At 46.4% G+C, this 26,943-nt stretch overlaps 1 protein-coding gene across 5 annotated transcripts in view; it reads right to left on the minus strand.

Annotated features, from left to right (window-relative positions):
- The window catches only part of GRM5 (glutamate metabotropic receptor 5), a 274,582-nt gene extending 258,816 nt beyond the window's left edge, over positions 1–15,766 (minus strand). For 2 of the 5 annotated variants that reach the window (XM_079973383.1, XM_079973384.1), the window contains exon 1: positions 15,379–15,766. The gene's annotated coding sequence lies outside the window, so the exon portion shown is untranslated. Of the gene's footprint in view, positions 1–7,482; positions 8,006–15,378 lie in introns of those variants that run through there. The other 3 variants (XM_079973382.1, XM_079973380.1, XM_079973381.1) reach the window with 3 other exon arrangements.
- Positions 15,767–26,943: the final 11,177 nt, after the last annotated feature.

The following is a 26,943-nucleotide window of genomic DNA, read 5'->3' on the forward strand; positions in this document are numbered from 1 at the left end:
CCTCAGCGCCTAGGACTTGCTGATCGCATGGTCAGCGGTTCGAATCCCTGCAGCGGGGTGCGCTCCCGTCGTTCGGTCCCAGCGCCTGCCAACCTAGCAGTTCGAAAGCACCTCCGGGTGCAAGTAGATAAATAGGGACTGCTTACCAGAGGGAAGGTAAATGGCGTTCCGTGGGCTGCGCTGGCTCGCCAGACGCAGCTTGTCACGCTGGCCACGTGACTCGGAAGTGTCTGCGGACAGCGCTGGCTCCCGGCCTATAGAGTGAGATGAGCGCACAACCCTAGAGTCTGGCAAGACTGGCCCGAACGGGCAGGGGTACCTTTACCTTTACCTTTAGGTAGCCATGTTGGTCTGCCGTAGTCAAAACAAAATAAAAAAATTTCCTTCCAGTAGCACCTTAGAGACCGAAGTTTGTTATTGGTATGAGCTTTCGTGTGCATGTACACTTCTTCAGATACATTGAAACAGAAGTACCAGACCCTTATACAGTGGTACCTCGGGTTAAGTACTTAATTCGTTCTGAAGGTCCATTCTTAACCTGAAACTGTTCTTAACCTGAAGCACCACTTTAGCTAATGGGGCCTCCTGCTGTCGCTGCGCCACCAGAGCACGATTTCTGTTCTCATCCTGAAGCAAAGTTCTTAACCCGAGGTACTATTTCTGGGGTAGCGGAATCTGTAACCTGAAGCGTCTGTAACCTGAAGCGTATGTAACCCGAGGTACCACTGTATATAGTGAGAGGGTGGGGAGGGGTATTACTCAGAAGGGTGGTGGGAATGGGTGATTGGGTGATAGGTGTGGTAAACCTGTTGACGATTGTTAACGACTACAATTGGTCTTACAGGAAAAAGCAAGGGGTGAGATGGCTAAAAATAGCTTTATCATGTATAATGAGATAAGAATCAAATGTCTCTATTCAGACCAGGTCTCTCCATGTTTTTAAGTTTGGTAATAAGTTGCAATTCAGCAACTTCTCTTTCCAGTCTATTGCAACTTATTACCGAGCTTAAAACCATGGATCAAGCAAGCATACTGAGGAAAACTTCATCAGAACTGCACAACCGATCAAAGCACGTGAATATCATCATGTCACTCTGCCTGGTTGCTAAGCAACATCTCCACCCATTTCCTCCAGGGCTGTGGGTTCGAGTCCCACGTTGGGTAAAAGGATTCCTCCATTCAGAGGGTTGGACTGGATTGTCCTTGTGGTCGTTTCCAACTCTACAATTCTGTGATACTGCGACTATTGTTTTAATCCATCTATCAGTCTAATTAGTGTCTCCCCAAACAGCTCACATTAATTTAAATGAACAGAGGCCAGCATCTTCGTCAGGCTCACAAACATAAACGCAGGCAGGAAGTGGAAGGAAAAGACAGAGTCGAGAGAACAGTTCTTTAAGGTCAGAATAAAGTGGTAAGTCATAAAAGGGCATTTATAACCACTCCGGCTCAGGCTGGTTTTTCTTTTTGTAAAAACCTATTTTTTTGGGGGGGGGGTCTCCATTTTTGAGTACTGCTTCTTCGATGCTTGAGTGTAAACAACTGCAAAACTGTGAATGTTGAGCCTTTCAAACAACACAGGAGCCTAGCATGTCAGAACGTGACAAGCCAAAGTAACTGGGAAGTTGTGCTGTGATGCTGATATCCTGAGCTGTGCAGCAGAGTCACAGCTGTACAGATGTCTAATACATTGATGAAGAAGATAGTTTTATTAAATTTATATCCCACCCTTCCACCCAAAGGAGAGCAAACATGCCAGTGCTAACACAATACAATTAAAAATAAAATACCAACATATTTAAAAAACATTTGCAAACAATCACATGCTCACACAGCTAATAATTTCAAGGTTACAGCCATAAGATGACTGGGTAAAAAGGAATGTTAATAAAGAAGGGGGCAGACACACCTCACCGGAGAGGATGTTCCATAAATGGTGAACTGAGAAGGCTCGTGAAGGATGTGCCAACCCAGCACTGCTATTCCTATATTTCCCCTTACAGAAATCCTGTGAAACTAATTTATTTTAATGTCTTTTCTATTCTACCTCTAGATGTTATGGATGGTTAATGGGACTATATTATTAAACTGATGTAAAAAATATTTTATCAGCCTTCTTGCCTCGTTTCTAAAATACACTCATACCAGAGCTCTGATTAACCTAAAAGTAGAGCAGCTACTGAGAGCCCAGCTCACATGCAGGCTAAGAGCATCCTGTCTTGGGACAATGGAAAATAAATGGGGAGGCAAATGGATAGAAAATGTGGCGGTATATTTAAGTTTTTTGCTCTCTGTGTCTTTTACAAGAGGTAATGGTGAGCGGGAGCAACATAAGCATAGGGCTAAGCCATTCACAAGTATCTATTAAGGCCTAGAGAGCTGGTTAGGAATGTACACCCAGGCTCAGGTTACCGGTGTTGGCCAGAGGAGGACTCTGATCGAGATAATGCACCAGTCACCCCAAGACTAAACCTTTGCTGAGACAACATCTTCTAAAGCTCATCTAACAGGGCCCACTGGGAGCTGGCCAGGGTCCTGATTTGCCTTGCCCTGCAGTATTAATTACCATTTCCCTTGTGTTTCTTCAAGCCACAGCAAAGGATAGGTAGATGGAAAGAAGATCCCTAGACCCAAAAGACAAACATATATAACTGTAATGTCTTCTGCTGGCTGTAGATACTTTTTGCATCCAAAATAGATGGCCACATCACACCCACCTATCTTTCCCCTTATCCACGTCCTAAAGCAACTGCTTCAAGGTGCTTCATAGTAAGGCCTGCCTCATCCCCCCACACACCCTACCTTGCACAGCAGAAGTAAAGGCATGTTAAACCTTAAACTGTAAATCAGATAGGATTCCCCACCACCACCACCTTTGAGTTGACCCAGGGTTGCTGTTTAAGGCTTTTGCCAGCCTGATCTGGTTTTTGATGAGTCGCAAATGCTGCAGCTCTAAAACTCCACAGCTGCTCAGCACTGAACTCACACTTTAATGGGCTTTAGATTAGACCTTTTAAAGACCAGCCATATGACAGTACTGAAAAGGGAATGGGAGATGTATCATACACTACTGTGTTGTTACACTGATAAATTGAGAAAGGAAAATAAAGCCAGCAAAGGGGCCATCAGAATATTTATTGAGGGCCGTAAATGTTCAGATGCAGGTGGTTAACTCATGCTACTAACTATGCTTGTATTCCACTGTCCACAATCATTTCCAGGCTCTGCTATCTTTATATTTTTGCCTTATCTCCATTCTCACATATTTTTGTAGCCAGAGTTGACAAACACCTTAGTATAAAACTGCCTGCTGAGACCTCTATAAAGGTTTGAGACAGATCATTATTGCTCCTAGTTAAACATTATTATAGGGCTAATATAACAGCTAGACTTTCCCATTCCAGTCCAAAAATGCTTACCCAACAATCTGCAATATCTCAAGGCAAAACCATCGGGGAAGAAGCACAGATATGGGAAGTGTCACGTCAAGCCAACTAGGAAAATGAATATGTTGGATATTTTGGGTGTCAGCACTTTTGTTGTAAAAACAAAAATGTTGTAATGGGAATGGAGTCAGCTCTTGGTTTTATGAACCAAGAGCTAAAGATGCTTCTTTATAGATTTCTGCAATGCAGATGGTTCAACTTGTTGACCTTTGGGGTCCCTTCCAACTCTACAATTCTATGATTTAATGGACACCGATGTCTAGATGATGTTTTCTTAAATCAGCATTTACAGCTGGTGTCTTCTAGTTATAAAACACCCTTCCACCTAACTGGGTGGATGTTGAAGGCAAATTATTATGGTGGCTGGAACATAGTTAGTGAAGGAGATACACATTGCAGAGTTATTGAGATGGCTGGGAAGTATTGGCTTTGGAAGGGGAAGGCTACTAATAAAGACTGTTTCCTTGAGAGTTGGCAAGACTAATGCCGCTTTGAAGACTGACACTGCCGGACTGCCTACATCAACTCAGCATGTACATTTGTAAATAAACAGATACTAGTTTTATATATATAATTTATATATATAACCCATAATTCTCTGGCACTCTCTTTTCAAAAGCAAATGGACTCTTCTAAATTCTAACAGATCAAGGAAGTAAGTGAGCACGAAAAGATGCATTTAAAACAGTAAGACAGCAAGAATATGCAACACCTGCTCAAGAGACCAAAAGATGCTTGAGTCGACCAAAACAAATGGGAATTAAACCAGCAAGACTCCTACTGCCTACCCACATCAACCTCCCAACAATGCTTCACTTCTTTAGAATTACGTACATTCTGCTTAAATACTTGGGAGGCTCATACATCTGTGCCAATAATAACTGTCACCAGGCAGCTTTGCCTTATTTACTTTGCTAAGGGATTTCTGTTGCTGCCACCTCCCAGATAGCATCAAGTAGCTCATAAGGTTGATTCGGTTATAAAGAGAGCCAGCCGTGCCACTGTCGTTATTGTGAGAGCCAAGACAGAATTCCAGCAGCAAGTGTGTAAGTCTCAGATCGGCTTTTCTCCCCAGAGGCCTTTGGAACACAATAGGCCATGTATAGAAAGAGGTCTCTGTGAAATGGAAACCCCACACTGGCAATTCCAAATGGAATGGGATGCATTTGTCACTAATTGCCACATGCCAAGTAATCAGACAGCATTGATAACCTGTTGGGTGGCCAATGAAACTCACAACAAAGTGTACCTCCCTCTTGAGTGATTATTGCTCATTACTTTGGTGCAGGGCGGTAGTCCCCAACAGTGGACATGCAGCCTTCTGTTGTGTTCCTTGTTCAGTGGATCAGTTACATTTCTGCAAGATTTAGCCTAATGTCATTTTGTTTTCCCCATTCTAAGATGGTTTAAAGGCTCGACTGCAGTAAAGATGCTCCTTATTGGGCACACCAGTGTTTGGGGCTCTGGCACTGACTGCCTATTAGCCACAGAACCTCCTATGCAAGTAAGTCATGCGACTTCCATATAAAGCCCTAAAGAACTCTGCACCAGGTTACCTGAAAAGCCGTCTTTCTCCCCACTGTCCAATAAGGGCATTAAAATCAGCAAACGGAACCTAGTTAGTTTTGCCACAGCCTGATGAGTATCAGCTCGTGGTAACACAGAGGCAGGCTTTTTCACTGGAAGCACCCATGTTGTGGAATGCTCTCCATACCAAAATACAAGCAGCCCCCTCGGTATTGGAATTCTGTCGGCTTTTGGAGACACAAACTTGAATTAGACAAACCCTGAGTGTGAATTTCCTGATCTAATTATCTGAATTAATCTTTCAGCTGTTTGAATCGTAATGCTTCTTGATGGGCATGGATTATTATATATTTTAATAATGGGTTTTTTTCATATTTTGATGGAACTGTTTTATTGCATGTTTTAATTTAATGTGTGGGTGTTTCATAATTGATTTTACACTTGTAAATCACTTAGAAGCCATTTTGGCATGCAAGTGGTATATACATTAATAAATAACAAAGCAATGGGTGCTATGCCCTTCCTCATGCTGTTACTTTGACTGTAGTTATCTATCGGTAGGTTACATCCAGCAAGTTACTCCTTGGAAATACATTTACAGCAACCTGGGGATAAATGCAGAAGTAATCCTTGCACAGCAGTTGACATGTACAATCTAATGTGAGTGCATTTCAGCTGAGCATTTCTGAGCAAGACAATCTTGCTGAGCCTGATGTTTTTCATCAATAAAATTGGAAATAATAATAACTGCCCCCCAATGATGCTGTAGATTATTACCTTCACTGAACACACAGTGCAAAGTTATGCACCAACTAAAATAGATTTGTGATTCCTAACCTAGAATTTTAAAAATCCAGCGTAGAAGAATCCAGAAGCGTACTTTTAGAGGTGGTGGGTCTGAAAGATCCATGTTACCTAATCTGAAATAACCCCATGCTTGAGTTTGAAAATAAAACCTGCTCTGCTCTCATATGTGCAGTCCAATTGTGGAATGTGGCAGCAGGTAGCATTTGTTGGCTACCATATTCTGCATGCCACAAAGAGTATGATCACCAGCAGTTAACAAAGATCACTTGCACCTTAATTGCCTTAAACAACCCTGCCATGCTCACAAAGCCGGTAATTTTTCAAAATATCCCCAATGCAGGCTTTATTAGTGGGGCATCTAATTGATGTTTGCAACTGTAAGGATAGTGTTGAAGATCTGTGTGCAGTGTGTGTGTGTGTGTGTGTGTGTTCTGAAGTAATTATCATTGAGTGAAAAGGCTTGAGCAGATGAACGTAACAACAGAGTCATTAAAGACCACAAGGACCGACAAAACCCATTCCCAAGGGATCTTGAGTAGCCTACTGAGACCTGCTAGCATCTGAAGACCTGGAACCCAGGGGTCACTGGGGTGAGCCAGTACAATGCATCCCTTTATGTCCTCGCAGCCCAGGAGAAAGACATGCCACAGGTTCAGTCGATTTCCCCAGAAAGATGCGGCTAATCTTCTGAAGCCCACGGGCTAAATTTAAATGCCGTCTTCACTTATCCAGGCGCACGCTACTCAATTCTCCCTTTCCCCTCGCTCCCGTTTTTTTCGCCCAGCCGCTTGTGGGAGCTGTCCGTGGTTCTGAACATTCGACAATGGCTCAGCCCGCGACCGAGGCCAGCTCCTTGCTTGATAGGCGATGAACGAAAGGGAACAGAGGCTGGCATTTAAATAATCAAGGAGTGGGGGGTTAAGGCATCCATGACAACCCCTATATGCCAAAGTGTGTGGGGAGGGAGGGGGAGAGTTGCTAACGAAGTGGAGGCTCGCTTTTGCTTTTTTTTTTGTCATTCTATACATTGTGCAGATTTGTTATAGAACCTATACCATCATTTCTGCCTTTCTCATCTAAACCGCTGATTTGTGTTTGCTCGGCGTTCCGAGAGCCTTCTGACAGCCGCGCAAAGTAAGGGAGAATAGCAAACACCAGACCCGCAGCCCCCGTCACACAGAAAGAAATCTGAAGCGCGAAACGCTAACCAGCGCTTTGCTCCCCAAGGTCACGAGAAGAGGTCTGTGGCACAGGGCACTGAGGGGGAGTGTGTGTCTGTGGGGAGAGACCCCCTTCCACACCGCCATCCCTTTCCCTCAGGCTCATTTCAACAGCAGCACCCGCTACTGCTTAAAAAAAATAAAATCGTAACCCGGACCCCCCCCCCCCCCCAATGCACCCCCTGTCCTTTCCAATGCAAACCAGGACGGGATGCCAAGCCACCTTCTGAGCCCCAGTAGCAACTTCGAATTAACTGGATTTGCCCCTTAGATGAGCCTGCATTTCCTACCTGGCATTAGCAGCCTCAAGAAAGGCGGGCGTGCAAGATGGGCATTTCCCCCTCCCCATCTCCCGCAATAAACACATATATACAGGTTGCATCCCTGCTGCGACCCGTTCAGGCTCACCTTTAGGATGCTTTAGGCAGAACCACCTCTCCCCCCCCCCAAACACACACCTTCTCCCATCTCTATTACCTTACCCCGTTCCAGAATCCCAGACACAGCCTGGCGTGAAGTGTCAGGTCCAGACAAGGATGGCTCAGGAGAGAGAGAGGAGAGAGGATGCTTCAGCCGGGATGCAGAATTCCTTCACTGCCAGGCAGAGGGAGAAGCGATGCCCTGGAGCTTCGGGAGGTCTTGCCTCCCCTCCCTGACAAGAGCAACTGGCCTTTCTTTCTTTTTTTCTCTCTCTCTGGTGGCAAAGAGACAAACGGCTGGAAAGGAGGAGAGGAGGAGATCTGCCTCCTCCCCTCGCCGCTTCCCTGCCTAGAGAATCAGATCTCGGATCCCTGGCCGATACCAACGCCAGACCTTCCCTTCGCCCGTCGCCGCCTCCTGCTCGCCAGGTGATGGGGAGAGAAAGGAGGAGCGGCGCCCGGCCACCTTCGCTGGGTTCTTGCCCGGCGCGCGCGGAGAGTCGAGGCTCCGAAAGCCCAGCAAAGCGCGCTTGCCTTCTCCTCCTTCGCCTTCTCCTGGCGCCTCTCTCCGCTTCCGCCCCTCCTCTCCAGCACGCAACACGCGGCTCTCGCCACTTGGTCGAGTCCCGGAATCGTCCCTGTTCCTTAACAGGAGATAAAGGCAGGGGGCGATCAGCGGTGAGTGACCCTCCTAAGGGCAGTCGTCCTGGACTGAAGGAGCCCCAGAGAAAGCCAAACGTTAGCAGATGGGTCAGACCAAGTTAAATCCTTGGCCCATCTAGCTCAGGAAGAGGTGTTCCACAGTGGAACGGACTCCCTCGGAAGGTGGTGGACTCTCCTTCCTTAGAGCTGGTTAGATGTGTTGCATCTACATCAGGGTGGCCATCTGTCATGTATGATTTAGCTGAGATTCCTGCATCGCAGGAAGTTGAACGAGATGATCCTTGGGATCCCTTCCAGCTCTGCAATTCTATGGTTCTATGACTTGGCAACTGCTCTCAGGGGTTGCAGACAAAAGGTCTCTCCCAGCCATACCTGGAGATAACAGAGATTGAACCTGGGACCTTCTGCATAAAAAGCATATGTCCCTGCTACTCAGCTACTGCTCAGTCCAGGCATTGGCTGGCTTCACTACATGAAAGTCTGGCCAGGTCACTAAAGCAGCCTCAATTCTCAGTACTTTGAAATGGAAACAAAAGGTCCTTCTCTAGATTAGTTGGGGAGCAATGGCCTGATCTGAAGCTCAGCTCATCAGGTTACCATAGGTGGTATGTACAAAGAAGACTCTTTGTACATGCAGAGAGACTTTCTATAACAAGGCTGGGACATCTCAGGGGGGAAGTGCAAGTGTTGCAGACAGAAAGTGCCAGGTCCAAACCCTGACATCTACAACTGGAAGGACTGGCTGGCAGGTGATGAGAAAGACGTCTGCCTAGAATCCTGAACAGCACCTGTCAATCAAGGTGGACCATATCAAGATGGGTGGACACACAATATTAGGACAGGTGGACAGATTGTCTGGCCCAATTTTCCTAAGAAAACAGGGCCCAACTCACTGTACTGTGACATATTTCTCCCAACTTTTGAGAATCTTTAAATATGTAACAATAATAATGTTAATTTTGTTGAGCATGTTTCAGAGACATGGGAAACATCCATACTGTTGTTTAAATCCAGAATGTGGAAGGGGAAAGGCAATGATGGAAGAGAACATCATGTGGACAATGAAGGCTCCTGAAGCTTGCTGTCCATGTTAAACAACAGTATGAATGAGCCCACTTCTGTTTCAGTGTATCTGAAGAAGTGTGCATGCACACGAAAGCTCATACCAAGAACTAACTTAGTTGGTCTTTAAGGTGCTACTGGAAGGAATTTTTTTATTTTGTTTTGACTATGGCAGACCAACACGGCTACCTATCTGTAACCGGAACCCATTATCTCTGTGCTCCATACAACAATTCAATGAGGTGAGATGTTGTTATCCTCTTCTTCCTGTTGCATCTGGGGGCTAAGCAATGGGGGCTGCTTTATGTCTCTGTCTGCTGAGCTGATGCAGTGGCGAGATCTGAACTTGGGACTTGGCAGACCACACTTGCTACACCACACCAGCCATTTGCTTTTTGGCAGATTGCTTTCCACAGCACACTCAGTACCCACAAATACCAGGCTTTTGGAAACAAATGCAGGCTTACAACAACCCAACAGCTGTAATTTTGGTAAGCACATGTGACACTCGGGAAGCTGTTTGACTCTATAGTGGACAGACAGGTCAGAGTGATTCTGTTTAGTGTTAACAATTTGGGGGAAAGCAGCATAAAATATCCCCTTTTCTCCTTCAGCTCATTCCCAACCCATCCTTAGAAAACCTTGCTTACCTCCAGGGTAACTGAGGATAAGTAAGATCATGCAGTTTGTTGGAAGGGAGCCAAAAAGAAGCCAGTAAGTGTCCAATCCCTTGCTAAACGATGACATGTTCCACTTACTAATCTCCCCAAAATCATCCCACAGCATTCAGATCACTAGAAGAGAGTAGGCGCACACATCAGGAGCACATTCGGGGGGGGGGGGGAGCTCCTGGCTTAGTGGTAACTACCTGTTTTGCATGGGGGGGGGAGTTCTGGGAAGGGCTGGTGAAGACTGGAACTCTGGGCAGCCACTGTTAGTCAATGCCAGCAGTACTGAGCTAGATGCATCAGTGGTCTAACTTGGCACCCGAAAGCTTCCTATATTCCTATGAACAGTTGTAAAAAATTAACACTGTGTTTATTTTTTTATTCACTGGAACTGTTTATATCACATGTTTACATCCGGAAAGGCACCCACTGCAGCTATCTATAATCAGCTGGACAATAAAACAATAATAAAATATCCATATTAACGCAGATGCAGACAAAGGCAGAGAAGAACCACAATTAAAACAATGTCAGCTGGGTCTGAAAAAGCTGAAAGGGTACTGACAATACGGAAGGGGTTCAGCCCTTGACTCCTTGAGGTAGAAAAACCTTTGAGTCCTGCCATTCCGGGAGTGCGCTCTCTCCCTCCCTCTCTCTCTCTCACACACGAAAATCTTGATAGCTAAACCACCCACACCCCACCACCACTGAAATTCACATGCCCTTTCTCAGTTGCTTCCACCCACTTTTCGAAACAGAACATAAGAACATAAGAAGAGCCTGCTGGATCAGCCCAGTGGTCCTTGTCTCCCTTCCTGTGGTTTCCAACAACTGGTATTCAGAATCCCCCAACATTTGTTTCATGTATGTCATTTTCTCAGAAAACAGAGGTGATTTGTAAGCATTAAAGCCCATTTCTTTTTCTTTTTTTTTAGTGCCTCCTACCAAATGTGTGAAGGCACCAGGGAAAGCAGTCTCTAAGTGGGTTTACCAAATAACTTGTCTCCTCCGGCATATAGGCAATAATGATGATATTCTCTGTGATCTTGACCCAGTGTTAAGTGTGGGGGTCTTCAGATCCTCTTGGCTAAGAGACCCTTTATTTACAGTGAATAGACTACAAGATATATAAAATCAGCATAGATATTCAGATCTCTCTCCTTCCTGGCTAACCAACTGATGCTGCCTGAAATGGGAGGTCAGTTTCCACTTAGCCTTTTACAAGTCCTGTATCTTTGGGGTCACAGCATCTGTAGATGGAATCACAGAATCACAAAACTACAAAGTTGGAAGGGATCCCAAGGGTCAAGTCCAACCCTTTGCCATGCATAAATCTAAACTAAAGCATCCATGCAGATGGCCATCAAAACCTCCAAGGAAGCAGAGTCCACAACCCCACAAGGGAGACTTGTCAAACAGCTCTTGCTGTCAGAAAGTATTTCCTGATGTTTAGTCGGAATGTCCTTTCTTGTACCTAGAAACCATTGCTTTGGGTCTCCAGAACAGGAAAAAACGAGCTTGCTCCATCTTCCATGTGAAAGCCCTTGAGATGCTGCATATGTAGATTGCTATCATATCTCCTCTCAGTCTCCTCTTTACACGCTAAACATCCCCAGGTCCTTCAACCTTTCCTCATAAGACTTGGTTTCCCTGCTCCTGATCATCTTGGTTCCCTCCTCTGCACACTTCCCAGCTTGTCAATATCCTTCCTAGATTGTGTTGCCCAGAACTGGACACAGTGCTCCGTGTGTGGCCTGACCAAGGCAGAATAGAGTGGCACTATGACTTCCCTTAATCTGGACACCATATTTCTGTTGATTATGCTCAGGTCTAGGGATCAGATGCTGATGAACAAGATATTCATGGTAACCTTTTAGGGCAGAGCTTTCCAAACTTTTCATGTTGGTGACACACTTTTTAGACATGCATCATTTCACGGCACAGTAATTCAGTTTTACTAGCAAACCAAAGGTTAAACTATCCCCTTTCCAGCCCTGGGAGGGGCACAGAGAGCATTCGTGTGACACACTAACAGTTTGGAAAGTTCTGTCTTAGGGCCATTATTTTATGGGAGTACCCAGCCTCTAAGTAGGGAAGGGCCACAGTTCTTTCCATTTAACAGGGGATACAGCAATGCCTCTGGAGTAGAACAGTTCAGTGGGGAAGCAGATAGCAAGTACTGTATAAACAGATTGTAAGGGCAACACTTAGACAGTGTCAAACAAGGCAGACAATGGTGTAGTGGAGAGCCCATGGAATAGTAGCAAAACACAAGCTTTCCCGTGTAGAAGATCCTAATCTCCATTCCTAGTAGTACCTCCTGCTCAATGTTCTCCAAGAGGAAGCCAGGAAACCTGTAGCCCTCCAGATTACACCAAGTTGCAACTCCCATCATCCATGACTGTTAAGCATGGGCTGTTGGGAATTGAAACCATGGCTGGGATAAAACCTCTGCTTGAATCTTTGAAACAGCACGCTGGACATTGGGCTTGCAAGCAGCAGGTGACAGCAGCCAGGCTCAGAGACGGCAACTGCAATCCTTTTCACACTTACCTGGAAGGAAATCTCATTTAATAGGAGTAGATATGCATAGACTTGAACAATGAGGTTCAAGTTCCAGGCCACATCAGTGGCTTAGTGTGGGTTGCCAGCGCCCGGGGCCACACAGAGGGGTGGGTGGGAGGAAAATGGACAGAGTATGCATGCGCATTCAACGGCCTAACAGCATCCACATCACCCAGGAGAATGCAGCCGCAGAGATAAGAAAAGAAATCATTCTGTTGTCTAGAGAGGACATTTCCTGGTTTGCACAGAGAAGCTGTTTTCAACGGAGCCCAGCGATGGAAGCACACAGATGTATTGAGGCAGCACTGGAAGTTGAAATTTTGCAACCCTTAACAATTTTGTGCCCAGGGCAACTGTCCCTGTGGCTCCCCTCTATGCCACTGGGCCATATCACTCCTTTATGCTGATAAAGCTAATAGAGCACAATATTGTCTATACTAGTTGACATCAGCTGACCAAGATTTCAAGCAGGCCGGCTTTCTGAGTCTTACCTGGAGATGTTAGGGATTGAACCTTCAAGCTAGGACCCGTGGCCAATCGAAGGATGTGCTCTATGCCTCAGCTATTTAACCCCTTGCAATGTAAATGCTTGAGACTGACAGGAAGCTACCTATGCCAGACAACTGGTCCAGCTAACTCAGTATTGAGTAGCCACTAGCTAGCTGTGCCTCTTCAGGGTTTTGGATGGGAATCTGCACAGCCTTCCAGGAGACGCAACGACCTTTTGTAGGCAAAGCCTGGGCTTTACCATCAAGTCCCAACTCTCCCATTAGCATTCTTTCAATGGCCACAGGATTTCATGTGCAGTATCTCAGGACTATTATGAAAAGCCACCCTCCTGCTTCCTATTTTCGTGCACAAATCCCAGTCTGGTTGGCTTTCCTTTTCAAGACCATTACATTCTTTTTATGCATTTAACATATGCAATAAAAATCAACATTTCAGACAGCATTTTTGAGCATTTCATGCCCACACTTTCTGCACTCCCTTTCAAACAACCCAGCAAGAGAGGTCCGCCTTATTATCAGACCTGTAATGCAGACTGAAGGGACTCCTGAAGAGGGATGAGCTTGAGAAGATGCATTTTGCATGAGGATCTCTGGGGAATTCCTGGTAAAGGTGAATTGGGGGCTTCAAAAGGTCACACCCACAGCAGACATTTAAGGTGATCACATACCACTCTAAGCAGTTATGCAAGAGTTCACAGTTTGCAAAGCGTTCTGGGAGGTGTTAGGAGGCTCTTCACAAGCTGCAGTTCCCAGAATTCTTTGGGGGGGGGTGCCATGACTGTTAAAGCAGTATAAGAGAGCTTTGAATGTACAGTATGGATGTCCACCTTCCAGTTCAGGTGCACAATTGAGCCTCAGCTACAACACCTGCTCTCCTAGCAAAGAGATCCACCGTCTCTCAATTACAGTGTTATGACATATGACAAAAGGTATCCAGCTCAGGAAGCCTTTTGTTTCAGCTAACCTGTAAATTTTAACCCCATGCCTAAACTTCAGCTGCTACGAGTTGCCTTGTATATTTTGTGTGAGTGTGATGTGTTGAATTTTAATTGGGCTGCCTCTAATGCCCATCATCCTCAACACAGACCCATTGAGATGAAAGGACATGACTAACTTAAGCCCATCATTCCAATGGATCTAGAGACACCCCAATGTAGTTCTGGCTTTTCATGGTTGCGTCAGCCATCAGAAGGGCAGGAAAAAATATATAGAATAAATTTCATATTAAATTTATATATTTTATGGTAAAGAATGGAAAGAGAGAGAGAGAGACTAAGGGCTTAGTGAGCATTTATCCTGATGTGCTTGCACAAACCTTAAGCGGAGGTTAGATTATATGTAGTCCACACTGAGCATCATTTATACTCTTTTCTTTGTCAATGGTTATAGGAGAAATTCCGTCCTGCATTCACCCTGATTTGCCTGCCAGGTCCTTATACCACCTTCCCATCCGTCATTCCATTTCATACTTTCCCCATCACTTTCCTAACCGCAAAAGCCCTGTTCATTTCTCCTCCCTAAGCGGATGATTTGTCTCTCTAGGGCGACTGAGCCCTTTCATAGCACAAATCTCAGTCCTTTAGATCCCTCCCCGCAAAAAAAACCCCAAAACAAAACCCAGCGATAAGTCTGTGCGTGGAGGCACTTCCCATCGCCAAGTGTTGCAGGGGGCGTCATCCTCTGCAATTTTGCCCTCCGGGGGTGGCGCACCCTGGCGCCCGCACACTCGCACGTGCGCTCGCTTTGTCCGTCTGCACTATTACGAAGCAGCGGCGTTGAGGAGGGGGAGGGGGCTTCTTTTGTCAGGAAGGTTCTCCAACAACAAACAACAACAACAACGGGAAGGGGGGGTGGATTTCTCTTTGGCAGCAAGCTATTACATTTTTTAAAAATCTCCTCCTTTTAAGTAACAGCTGATCTGGCATTTAACTGGGAATTGGGGCTCTGCCCGCATTACTCCGCTCCCCCCCCCCACCCTCCGCCCCACTCACCAGCACCACCGCCATGCATTTGCAGCGAGAGCGGATTAGGCGAAGAAGCACATCCATTTTAGAGAATTAACATACTTTAGAGAAGGCGGGGGCGATTCCTAGCATTGTTTATTCACACACGCACACACATATACATTAGATTTCCCTCCCCCTCCCAGCACACATACACAAAGGCACACTTCCCTGCTGCGAACAGGGGGTGACCCACATCTCATCAAGCCCACCTTCCAGAGAAGCCAGTAGCCCCATTCATTTAAAAGGGAGAAGGGCGATATCGAAGACTTGCCAGGAACGACCCTGGTGGCTGTCAGGTCAAGGTGACTTTCTTAAACTTGCAGAGGTAGAGGGGCTCCCTCCCCGCGGTGGAGGGCGGGGCGGACTGAGGGGGAACTAGGCACCTGGTATTACACACACACACACACAACCCTGTCCTCTTGACACCCATCTTTGCGCGCGGCGCGCTCTCCATCGCAAACGCGGGAGGCGATGGATCCAGCTTACCTGTCCGGAGGTGGGAGGGCGGATCGTGGCGTGTGGGGGAGGAGAGGGGGATCCCTCTGGCCTCACCAGAAGTCCGATCTGCGCTCCCTTAGCAGCCCGTTCGCGTTCCCCACGCGCAGAGAGACCCTCCCTGCTCTTCACATCTTTGCAACCCCGCACGGTCTCCTGCAGCAGAGAAGCCCGCGAGGGAGGCAAGCAGAGCCGGGAGGCAAGCAGAGCCGGGCAGCCGCCTCGCCCCACTGCAGAAGCCGCTAAGCGAGCGCGTGTGTGCGCCTTGCACGTGTTTCCTCCGGCCGGCGATGGTGGCGGCGCGCAGCTGGGAGTCCAGGCGGCCGCTTCCACCGGCGAGCCATCAGTCTCTGGCATCTGCCTCAGGACGGCTTATGATTCTTGGGAGCGCAGGACGAGGGTGACGCTGCGCCCCCTCGCGGCCAGACCGGGGCGTCTCTCGCTCAGGTTTGTCCTTGCTTGGACAGGGCGGAAAGGCAGGTGAGAAATATAAGACACATATAGAAAGGAGACGCCGCCTCGCCTTACATCTTCAGCGCTGGGTGACTTTCCTAGAAGGAACTCCTAGGAAGCGACCTGGACGAGACAGGTTAACCTAGATGTGAGAGCGCAGGCGGATATATTTAGCCAAGGCATTTGAGCGCAGATCAATAAAGGGACGGAGACAGTCGAGGGAGAAGACATTTAATCCTTCTTTCGAGGAAGGTTTGTTGGAAAAGAGCCAGAGAGGGAAGAGAGAGAGCTGGTCTGGCGGGGGTCGCTTTCCCTGGATATACAGCTATTGTCACTGTCACATGCAGAGTATTTGTAGGAACACTTGTTGTTGTTGTTAAGTCGTTTAGTCGTGTCCGACTCTTCGTGACCCCATGGACCAGAGCACGCCAGGCACTCCTGTCTTCCACTGCCTCCCGCAGTTTGGTTCAAACTAATGTTGATAGCTTCGAGAACACTGTCCAACAATCCCGTGCTCTGTCGTCCCCTTCTCCTTGTGCCCTCCATCTTTCCCAACATCAGGAACACTTGTAGGAACTGCCTTATGCAGTCAAAACATTGGTCCATCTAGTGGACGCTCGGGTTGTGAACATGATCCGTGCAGCATGCACGTTCGCAAGCCACAGTGTTTGCAACCCACAGCACCGTGTCTGCACATGCGCGGGTTGTGATTCGCGCTTCTGCGCATGCACAATTTAGTGTTTCTGTGCATGCATGAGTGCCAGAACCCGGAAGTAACCCCTTCTGGTACTTCCGGGTTTCAGTGCGTCCATAACCCAAAAACGCACAACCTGAAGCGTCCGTAACCCGGGGTGTGACTGTATTGTCTACACTGTCCAGTAGCAGCTTTCTGGATTGAATCATAGAATTGTAGAGTTGGAAGATGTGGGAATGTTCAGGGGTGCAGGAGAGGATATATTGACTAATTATATCCTTATCCAACTTGTGTTAACAAGTTCCCAAAATATCAGCAGAGTTTATATACATTCCCCTTTAAGTTCGCAACGGTAACGTCTGCACAGGTTCGCTAGAACCTCTATAATAATTACTCTGGTAATTTCCCCTTTGTTCCCTCTTAAAATACAAGACACGACCCAGTCTTTATAAAAGTATAAAAGAGTTTACTCACGTGCTGTTCACAATGTGATCCCAGAAGGCAGACAGCTTAAAAAAGGTAAAATACGCTCAGAATCTATCTTATAGGAAGATAGTACTGTCCTCTCTTGGCTGAGAGCCAAGAGGGCATGTTGCTCCTTCAGTAGATGAAGATGAGAGAGAGAGATATGGCTGCCTGCCCTGTGCTTTTATCATTTACCTGCCAGGTGAGGCCACACCTACCTCTGGTCACATGCGGAGGAAGTCCGTCCCCAGGAAGTTTACCTACTTGCTAGACAGACATCCCTCCCCATGTTCTAACATGTACACTCTAGGAATGTTGTCATTGACTGCTCCTGTGTTTACATCCCACAGAAGAGACCCTGGGGATCATCTAGTCCAGCCCCCTGTAATGAAAGAACATGCAGCATTCCCAGAACCACACTCTAACCAGTTGAGCTATCGAGGCTGACGCAAATTTCAGACAGCCTTACCTGGAGATGCTGGGGATTGAACCTGGGACCTTCTGCTTCCAAGGTAGATTCTCTGACACTGAGCTATGGCCCTTCCCCATGCTAGGACCACCACGATAAGCAATGGACCTTACTAAGCAGGGCAGGTCCACCCATCAGGCAAGGTGAAGCAACCACCTCAGGCGGCAGAATCCACAGAGGCAGCAGGTCCTGCCTCCAAGTCCCATCACTTGCTAACCTGCAGCACACTCCACGATTCTAACATTAACAACAACAACAATTTCACATAGCCAATTTTGGGCTGATGCCGATGGATGGTAGTCAGTCAAGTTTTACTCAGCATGGGCTCATTGAAACTGATGGACCTAGCTTCACTGCATTCATTGATTTCAGTGGGTTCTCTCTGAATAAAACTTAGTTGATTACTTTCTCAAAATGTGTCTAGGTAAAGGTAAAGGGACCCCTGACCAGTAGGTCCAGTCGTGGCTGACTCTGGGGTTGTGGCGCTCATCTCACTTTACTGGCCGAGGGAGCCGGCGTACAGCTTCCGGGTCATGTGGCCAGCACAACTAAGCCACTTCTGGCAAACCAGAGCAGCGCACGGAAACGCCGTTTACCTTCCCGCCTTACCTATTTATCTACTTGCACTTTGACGTGCTTTTGAACTGCTAGGTTGGCAGGAGCAGGGACCGAGCAATGGGAGCTCACCCCGTCGTGGGGATTCGAACTGCCGACCTTCTGATCGGCAAGTCCTAGGCTCTGTGGTTTAACCCACAGCACCAAATGTGTCTACTGCCCCCCCAAAGGGTTGGCAACCCCTGACTGAACCAACAAAGCTGCCAGTTGGTTGGAGAGGTTGGCTCCAGACAAGCATTTCAGCACAGGAAGAACCATCAGTGGTATCGTGGCTACTGAGTGCATGTCATCCTCTTTAGAGATTCCCCTCTGAGTGCCCCTGCCAGATGGTTAGAACAGCTGGAACAAAGATTAAAGCCTTGCAAAATCAAAAGGAGGAGGAAAGCTTTGGCACTTGTCTACCTAATGTGTGTTATTAACCTTCTCATCAAATGCCTTACAGGGGAAAAAAGAAGGAAGGTCTTTCATATTTGCTTTGAAAAGAAAGCTGGACTAGGACAGGCAGATGCTTGTTAAATCTGATTGTATTCAGCAACTGGGTGCCCTGGCTGTAGAACCTGCCTCTTTGTGCGATGAACATAATCCTATGTATGGCCAGTTATTCCGACTTCAGAGATTGGCTGGGACCGGCAAAAAAGGTTGTAGAATGCAGTGCTTCTGTTCAGAGTTCCAACCATCCACTAGCCATGCTCTCTTCCATGATACCCCCATATTACACAATTCCCTCTTTTTCCATTCCACATGCACACACTGAGTCCCCATCCCCAACAGTATGCTCAGTCTTCAACAAGACGTAATGGAATTCACCTCCTTAGAGGTTTTACCCCCTCCCAGACCTGCCAACATCTCCTCCTCTGCATCTCCTATATATATATATATATATAATGGAGAGGGAGCACGTTTCCTGGAAAAATGACTTCGGCAATTCCACCCATCATTGACAATACAGAATTTTGGCTTTAGATGCAATCCCTGGAACATAACTCCTGCATAAGTTACTCTTTCATTTTTGTTTTGAAATAATACAGTCAGGGCACCATAATCTGTTCAGTGCTATAGGGTCTCTAAAGATCTCTAAAAGTCTTCATCCAGCCATGGCCTAACCCAGGGGTTAGCTAATTTTTTTAACAGGGGGCCGGTCCCCTGTCCCTCAGATCTTGTGGGGGGCCAGACTATATTTTGAAGGAGGGGGGAAATGAATGAATTCCTATGCCCCACAAGGTGATTGGGCTGGATCTGGCCCCCGGGCTTTAGTTTGCCTACCCATGGTCTAACCCCCCCTGGTCTAAGCTTTGTGCGTGCAAATGAGGGTGGATGCTGAACAAACAGGCTGTCTGCTGGAGCAGCAGAGATCTTGCACAAGATGTCACCAGAAGAGCACAGGGAGGTGATTTGTGTGGGGCGGCGGTTTGCTTCTCTCCGTACAGCAAAACATTTGCGATCCTCTAAGCCAGATGGCTTAATAGGCAAGTCTCCAGCTCATAGCACCAATATGATGGAACTGATAGATTGGCTGAGTATGATCAGGGAGGCTCAAGCTCATATCCCTGCTCACCTGTACAGAAAGCAGGAGCCAACAAAGCTCAGAGAATAAAGGAGCTGGCCAAGCTTGGATAAATCATCTTCTCTGTGAACAGCAGAACCAGACTGTGTGCTGCTCTTGTGCTCATTCTATTACTGAACCAGTTGCTGTATTCTGTTGTTGAAACTGTGGGTGGGATGGCTCAATGGCAGAGCATGCCTTGCATGCCAAAGGACATAGGTTCAATCTCTGGCATCGTCAGGCAAGGTTGGGACAGATCCCTGCCTGAAACATCGGGAGAGTCACTGCTAATAATAATAATAATAATAATAATAATAATAATTTATTATTTGTACCCCGCCCATCTGGCTGGGTTTCCCCAGCTACTCTGGGTGGCTTCCAACAAAGATTAAAAATACATTAAAATGTCACACATTAAAAACTTCCCTGAACAGGGCCACCTTCAGATGTCTTCTAAATGTCAGGTAGCTATTTATCTCTTTGACATCTGATGGGAGGGCATTCCACAGGGTGGGTGCCACTACCAAGAAGGCCCTCTGTCTGGTTCCCTGTAGCTTTGCTTCTCACAACGAGGGAATCACCAGAAGGCCCTTGGCGCTGGACCTCAGCGTCCAGGCAGAACGATGGGGGTGGAGATGCTCCTTCAGGTATACTGGACAGAGGCCATTGAGGGCTTTAATGGTCAGCACCAACAATTTGAATTGTGCTCGGAAACATACTGGAAGCCAATGTAGGTATTTCAGGACTAGTGTTTTTTGGTCTCGGCGGCCACTCACAGTCACCAGTCTAGCTGCTATATTCTGGATTAGTTGCAGTTTCCGGGTCACCTTCAAAGGTAGCCCCACGTAGAGCGCATTACAGTAGTCCAAGCGGGAGATAACTAGAGCATGCACCACTCTGGTGAGACAGTCTGAGGGCAGGTAAGTGTAGACAATATTAGCTAGGCAGACCGATGCCATGACTCAGTATATGACTGCTTTCTATGCTCTCGTTTTAGTCAGGAAGATCAGAATTAGATCGAAAGATTGTTTCCACGCTGGAATCCCTCCTCAACAAAGAACTATTATGTTCTAAACAAGTAAAGTAATTTGCTTGGAAATAACAAACCGCCTTCCAAAAGTGGCCGCTCTATTTGGCCTCCCTAGCGATTGTTTTAGAAGGTAATTGAAGGTCAGGGTGTGATTTGGCTAAAATAAAAGGGAATCAGAGGGTGTGAGTTACAGACAGGACAGCCAAAGGGAAGTATAATTCTTCACACAGCACTTAGTTAAACTATGACATTCCCTGCCACATGAAATGGAGACGGACACCAACTTAGATGGCTTTAGAAAGGGATCAGGAAAATTCTTGGACGATAAGGCTCCCAATGGTAATTGATGAGGATGATGAAATTGTAGCTCCAATATCAGAAGCAATTTGCCTCTGAACACCAGCTCACTACGGCTTCCTAGAGGCATACTGGCTGACCACAGTGAAAAACGGGATGGTTGACTAGACAGGATATTGGTCTGATCCCAAAGGAGTCTTCTCATGTGGACTTCATTAATTAAGCCTGTCTATAATCTTATTTGTTTCTCTCTCTCTCATTACTGTTTCATTATTTTTTCATTTGCTGTTCATTTTCCATTTCTTCGTTGATGAGATCCCGCTTGTCTTCTGATGTCCATACCTTCGGAGTCTTCCATTCAAATGGCATGGAATTAGTTGGTTTTATGCTTCTCCCCTAAAGCATGAAAAATTTCAACTTTTGGAGAGATTGGACAAAGAGTCTTCATATTTCATAAGCAATTCATCAGTTCCAGCATCCTCTAAGCTTTCAGCAGAGACCTTCCCTGTCTTCTCCTGCTTGTAGCTTTGGCAGTTTCAGATCAAATGGCATGAAATTTCCAGATGTCCTCCTACACTATGTATGCATCAAGCCTGCCAGGACTGAGAAAGGTTGGACAAGGGACCCCCATTTTACGATCAGTTAAATTGGAGTGACATTCTATAAGGTATCCATTGGTTTCTGCTTGAGACTGGATGGTTTGCATGAGCTACCACTTTCAGAGCATTCCAAGGTCCTCTTTTCCTACCAAATGTATCCATTTGCTAAGCAAGCTGAAATATACTCGGAGTCGAGTGTGAATTTCATGCTCTTTATTCAGCTCATGATAGCAATGAAAGAAGCTTTCCGCAAAACGTCTAGCTATATATACATTATTTACACAATGGGCCCCGTGTGATTGGCTAATTCCGGTCTGCTCCTGTAGGCCAATCAGGTTGCAGATTCACTTCCTCCAGCAGCTGATTTACTTCCACCTGGAGCTGGATTTAGGTGGCTCCTGCGGACCAATCAGACTGCTGCATTCTGTGTTTTTTTTTAAATAATATTTATTAAATTTTTAACAAGAAAAGAGTTACAAAAAAGTAAACGAAAAACACACACACAAAAATACAAAAACCAAAGTTTAACGTACAAAGAAAAAAAATCCCTCTTTCTAATATCTTATCACTCATTAACTTATTTTCATGACTTCCTCACACCTCCCTTTTTTGTATTCCATTTAAAAATTTGTTCAGCTGAACAGACTGCTGCATTCTGGATCCTATTGTTCTAGGATTCAGCTCAGTACATAACACAAGCCATCCAGCTCCGCTTGTCAACTTCCTACAAGAAATGAATGGTATAAACACAATGAAAGCATTTCATTCATGTCTCCCATTTGTACACAACCGTAGAGATCACCTAGTTCAACCAATCGCTCCATGTAAGATCTCCTTGCCATGCATAATTTTATAAACTTCTATCTTTCCACCTCTGACTCACCTCTTCTCCAAACTAAAAACTCCCAAATGCTGCAACCTATCCTCAGAATCGCTCCAGCCCCTTGATCATTTTGGTTGCCCTTGTCTGAACCCTTTCCAACTCTTGTCCTGGCCTTGGGAGCAACAGAGATGTCTTCTCCGTGGCAGCCTTTCATATATTTGAAAACCATTATCATACCCTCCTCTTGGTCTCAGCTTCTCCAGGCCAAGCATAACCCAGCTCTTCCAACTATTCCTCCTAGGACTCGGTTTCTATATTTTAATTCATTTCTCACGGGAATGAATGGGGATGAATTTGCTTAGCTCATCCCTGAGTTTTGTAAATGAATGAACAGCCTGACTTCCCAGAGGAATCAGGTTAACCAATGTGGGAAACAGGATGTTGGCCATTGGCTTCATCCATCAAGGCTCTCCTTGTGTCCTTAGCTTTGCACATTCCACTTGTGTCCCTAAAAAACAGCCCAGAGCTCTCAGAGGTACAACAAGAAAAGAATCACATGGATTGGCCCAAATTCTGTTGCTTTACTGTTGCGCCAGCAATTTGGGGGAAAAGAAACCAGGTTTTTACACTTACAAGGAGGGGAAGGAAGAGAGGTCGACACAGAATATAAATAAAGTGATCTGCAGTCGTGTAGAACTGCACTGTTGCTATTGAGACAGGGCTGGTGAAAACAACAACAAGAAGAACCAGCCTCGCCAATGAGGCCTAATCAAAGCTCCCTTGCTTACAGAGTTATGCCAGGACAAACTTCTCATTGATTCGAGAGACATTGGTTTGCTTGCCTGCAGATCTCAGATCTCGCGCCAGTCTCAGTCCTGTTTCACACTTTGTTCAAAGGCCTCCTCTGACTTTTAATGAGAACTTATAGCCTCTCTTCTTTGCCTTTATGGCCACCCACGGCCATTTAAAGACTCTGTAGATGGGTTTGCTTCAAAGCCTAGGATTAATGGACCTTTATCGAGAGTCCACAACAGCCTCTACTGGGCTGGTTTCTTTTGGCTCAGGTAGATGGAAGATTATTATTCAACAGGAAAGTGTCTTTAAAGTGCAGGAGTTGAACACCACTCTACCATTATAATGCCTTAATATGAGGGAATCATCCTTTTTCTAGGCTTCCCAGAGACAGCTAGCTGGCCACTGTGAGAACAGGAAGCTGAATTAGGTGGGACTTTGGTCTGATCCAACAGGGATCTTATATATGAATGTAAGTCCAGCATCCTCTTCTCACAGTGGCTACACCCAGGTGCCTGTGGGACACCTGCAAGCAGGACAACAAGCGCAATTGTACACTCTCATCCTGTGTTTTCTGTGGGAATGTTCAGGGAGGCAGGAGAGTTCACAATTTAGCAGAGTAACATTCCCCTTTTTAAACATGCAGCGGATGCATTTGCTCAGGCTCGCTAAAGCCTCTATAATAACTGTTCTGGTATTTTCCCCTTATTCCCTCATAAAAGAAAATACACAACACAGCCTTCTATAAAAGTATAAAAAGAGTTTACTCACATTCTCTTCACAGTTGGGTCCCAGAAGGCAGACTTAGCTTAGAAAAGTAACATACACCTTGAAACTATCTCATAAGGAGACAGTCCCTTTGTCCTCTCTTGGCCGGAGAGCATCTTTGGCTAAACAGATGTTGCTTCTTCAATGCATGTAGTCAAAGAGAGAGAGAGAGATGGCTGCCCTGCCCTGTGCTTTTGTCATTACCTGCACAGGTGAGGTCACACCCACCTCTAGTCACATGCAGAGGAAGTCTGTCCCAGCCCAGAAGAAAACAGGAAGTTCACCTGCTGGCTGGACAAACATTCCTCCCCATGTGTAAACATGTTCACTCTAGGAATGTTGTACTTGACTGCTCTTGTGTTTCACATCCCACAGTTTCCTTCAACTGGTATTCAAAAGAACTATTACCTCTTATCACAGAGCCATCTTGACTGGTAGCCATTGCTTATCTGCCATGAATTTGTCAAATCTTCTCTCCAAGTTGGTGGCCTCCTGGAGGAGGACTGAGCTCCATAGTTTAACAATACCCTGTATGAAGAAGTCTCAAATCTCCCAACCTTCGTGTCCATAAATTCTAGTGGTATGACTGATGTGCGCTAAGGCTTGAATGTAGCAGCATGCCCAGTGGTTTTCCAGACACTAAAAATATATTCTTTAAAAAAAACAAAACAAAAACCCTGATAAGGACTATATATGCTCAGAAGCCGTGAAATGTTTATTGAGAGTTGGGAAAGAAAAAAGGAGGGGGGGTGGGACTTTCGCCACCGCTCACTCTACTTTCTCCATTTCAGGCATAATTTTATACCTCTATCATCTCCTTTAACTAGACTTTTAAAACCCAAAGGTTGTAACATTTACTGAAGGAGGAGTTGCTTCAAGCTGTTGAAAAATTTTGGTTCGTCTAATATCATTTGCAAGGACGCAGGTGGCGCTGTGGGTTAAAGCCTCAGCGCCTAGGACTTGCCGATCGAAAGGTCGGCGGTTCGAATCCCTGCGGCGGGGTGCGCTCCTGCTGCTCGGTCCCAGCGCCTGCCAACCTAGCAGTTCGAAAGCACCTCCGGGTGCAAGTAGATAAATAGGGACCGCTTACCAGCGGGAAGGTAAACGGCGTTTCCGTGTGCGGCTCTGGCTTGCCAGAGCAGCGATGTCACGCTGGCCACGTGACCCGGAAGTGTCTCCGGACAGCGCTGGCCCCTGGCCTCTTAAGTGAGATGGGCGCACAACCCCAGAGTCTGTCAAGACTGGCCCGTACGGGCAGGGGTACCTTTAATATCATTTGCATTCTGTGTGCAGTGATATATAATGTTACAAAAGCCCAGTGCCTGGCCTTCTCTCTGCCAAGCTGTGGCAAGAGCTCATGGGGCCACAGGCACACACAGAGGATCTGTGTCCCTTTGGAGAATAGAAGACACGGCGGAGATTGTCGTGCTTTAAGAAATAGGGTTCATACACCTATTTACAGCTTCAGTCTGCATGGGGGGAGTCCAGATCTTATCGCTTTCATATTTCCAGAGGCAGCAGCAGAAGTAGACCTTCAGGCTGCTTCCCTTAAAGATGGATCCCCACCCTTTTTTTCTCCACTTTTCCCCCAGGGATCCCTGCTTCAAAACTCCCTTTTCCTGTCCCTTCAAATACCATATTGGTCCGAATATAAGCTGTACCCGCAAATACCGTAGTTCTCAAATGCCTTGGTACTCAAACAACTTGGAACCCAAACACTGCAAACCCGGAAGTAAGTGTTCTGGTTTGTGAACCTTTTTCAGAAGCTGAACGTGCTCCGTTTTGAGTGTTACGCTTCCATTCTGAGCACCACACTTCCATTCTGAGTGTTACGCTGAGGTCTGTCTGTTTTGATATTTATTTTGCATTTTTGTGGCTCTTCTTTCTTTTACTTTTTTGTGACTGTGTGGAACCCAGTTCAGCTACTGACTGATTAATTGCGTGACTGCAGTACATTGTTTATTGCTTTCATTTTATGGATCAGTGGTCTCGTTAGATAGTAAAATTCATGTCAACTTGCTATTTTAGGGGTTGTTTTTAAAAGTCTGGAATGGATGAATCTGTTTTGCATTACTTTCTATGGGAAAGTGCGCCTTGGTTTTGGAATGCTTTGGATTTGGAACAGAATTGCGGAACGGATTAAGTTTGAGAATCAAGGTACCACTGTAAGCTGCATCTTTAAAATTGAGGGGGGGGGGGAGAGAAAAAGACAATACCTGGGCTGCTACCGGGGGGGGGGGGAGCCAGGCCACTTTGCTGGCGGCCTTCCTCCCTCCCCACCCCTTAAGCAGCTTCAGGGAAACTTGAGAGTGGTGGGTGGGCTGCGCACTGTTGCCCCAAGCTCCCGGGTTGCTTCCTGGGGAGCTGCGGCGCTTTGCCGGGGGCGTAAGGTCACGAATATAAGCCATACTTTAACTTTTCACTGTCAGAATTTGGGGGGAAATAGTGTGGCTTATATTCGGGCCCATACGGTACACAGTTACCCTGGCAATCCATGTGACATCTGACCCCACAGGCCAAAGGATCCTTTCTATGGCCCATCAACACCATTTTGTAGCTAACAGGTCTGCTTTTCCCTCAGCCAGCCAGGCTGGTTTGCATAGGTCAGCCCAGGAATTCCTTTCCACCTTGCATTCTCCCTTCATACCACAAATAACCAAAATCCTATCACTTATTAATTTCCAGGTTTATGCCGTCTATATAACAATAATACTACCTGCTTGTGACCTTTTTTGGGGAGGGATATTATCCATCCTTTCATGTACTGACTGACATGCTTCTATGTGGATCAGGGGTCAGCAAACTTTTTCAGCAGGGGGCCGGACCACTGTCCCTCAGATCTTGTGGGGGCTGGACTATATTTTGGGGAAAGAAAGAAAAAAGAATTCGTATGCCCCACAAATAACCCAGAGATGCACTTTAAATAAAAGGACACATTCTACTCATGTAAGAACATGCTGATTCCTGGACCATCCATGGGCTGGATTTAGGAGGCAATTGGGCCGGCT

Source organism: Podarcis cretensis (genome assembly GCF_951804945.1).
Source record: "Podarcis cretensis genome assembly, chromosome: 4".
In the NCBI taxonomy this organism is placed as follows: Eukaryota; Metazoa; Chordata; class Lepidosauria; order Squamata; family Lacertidae; genus Podarcis; species Podarcis cretensis.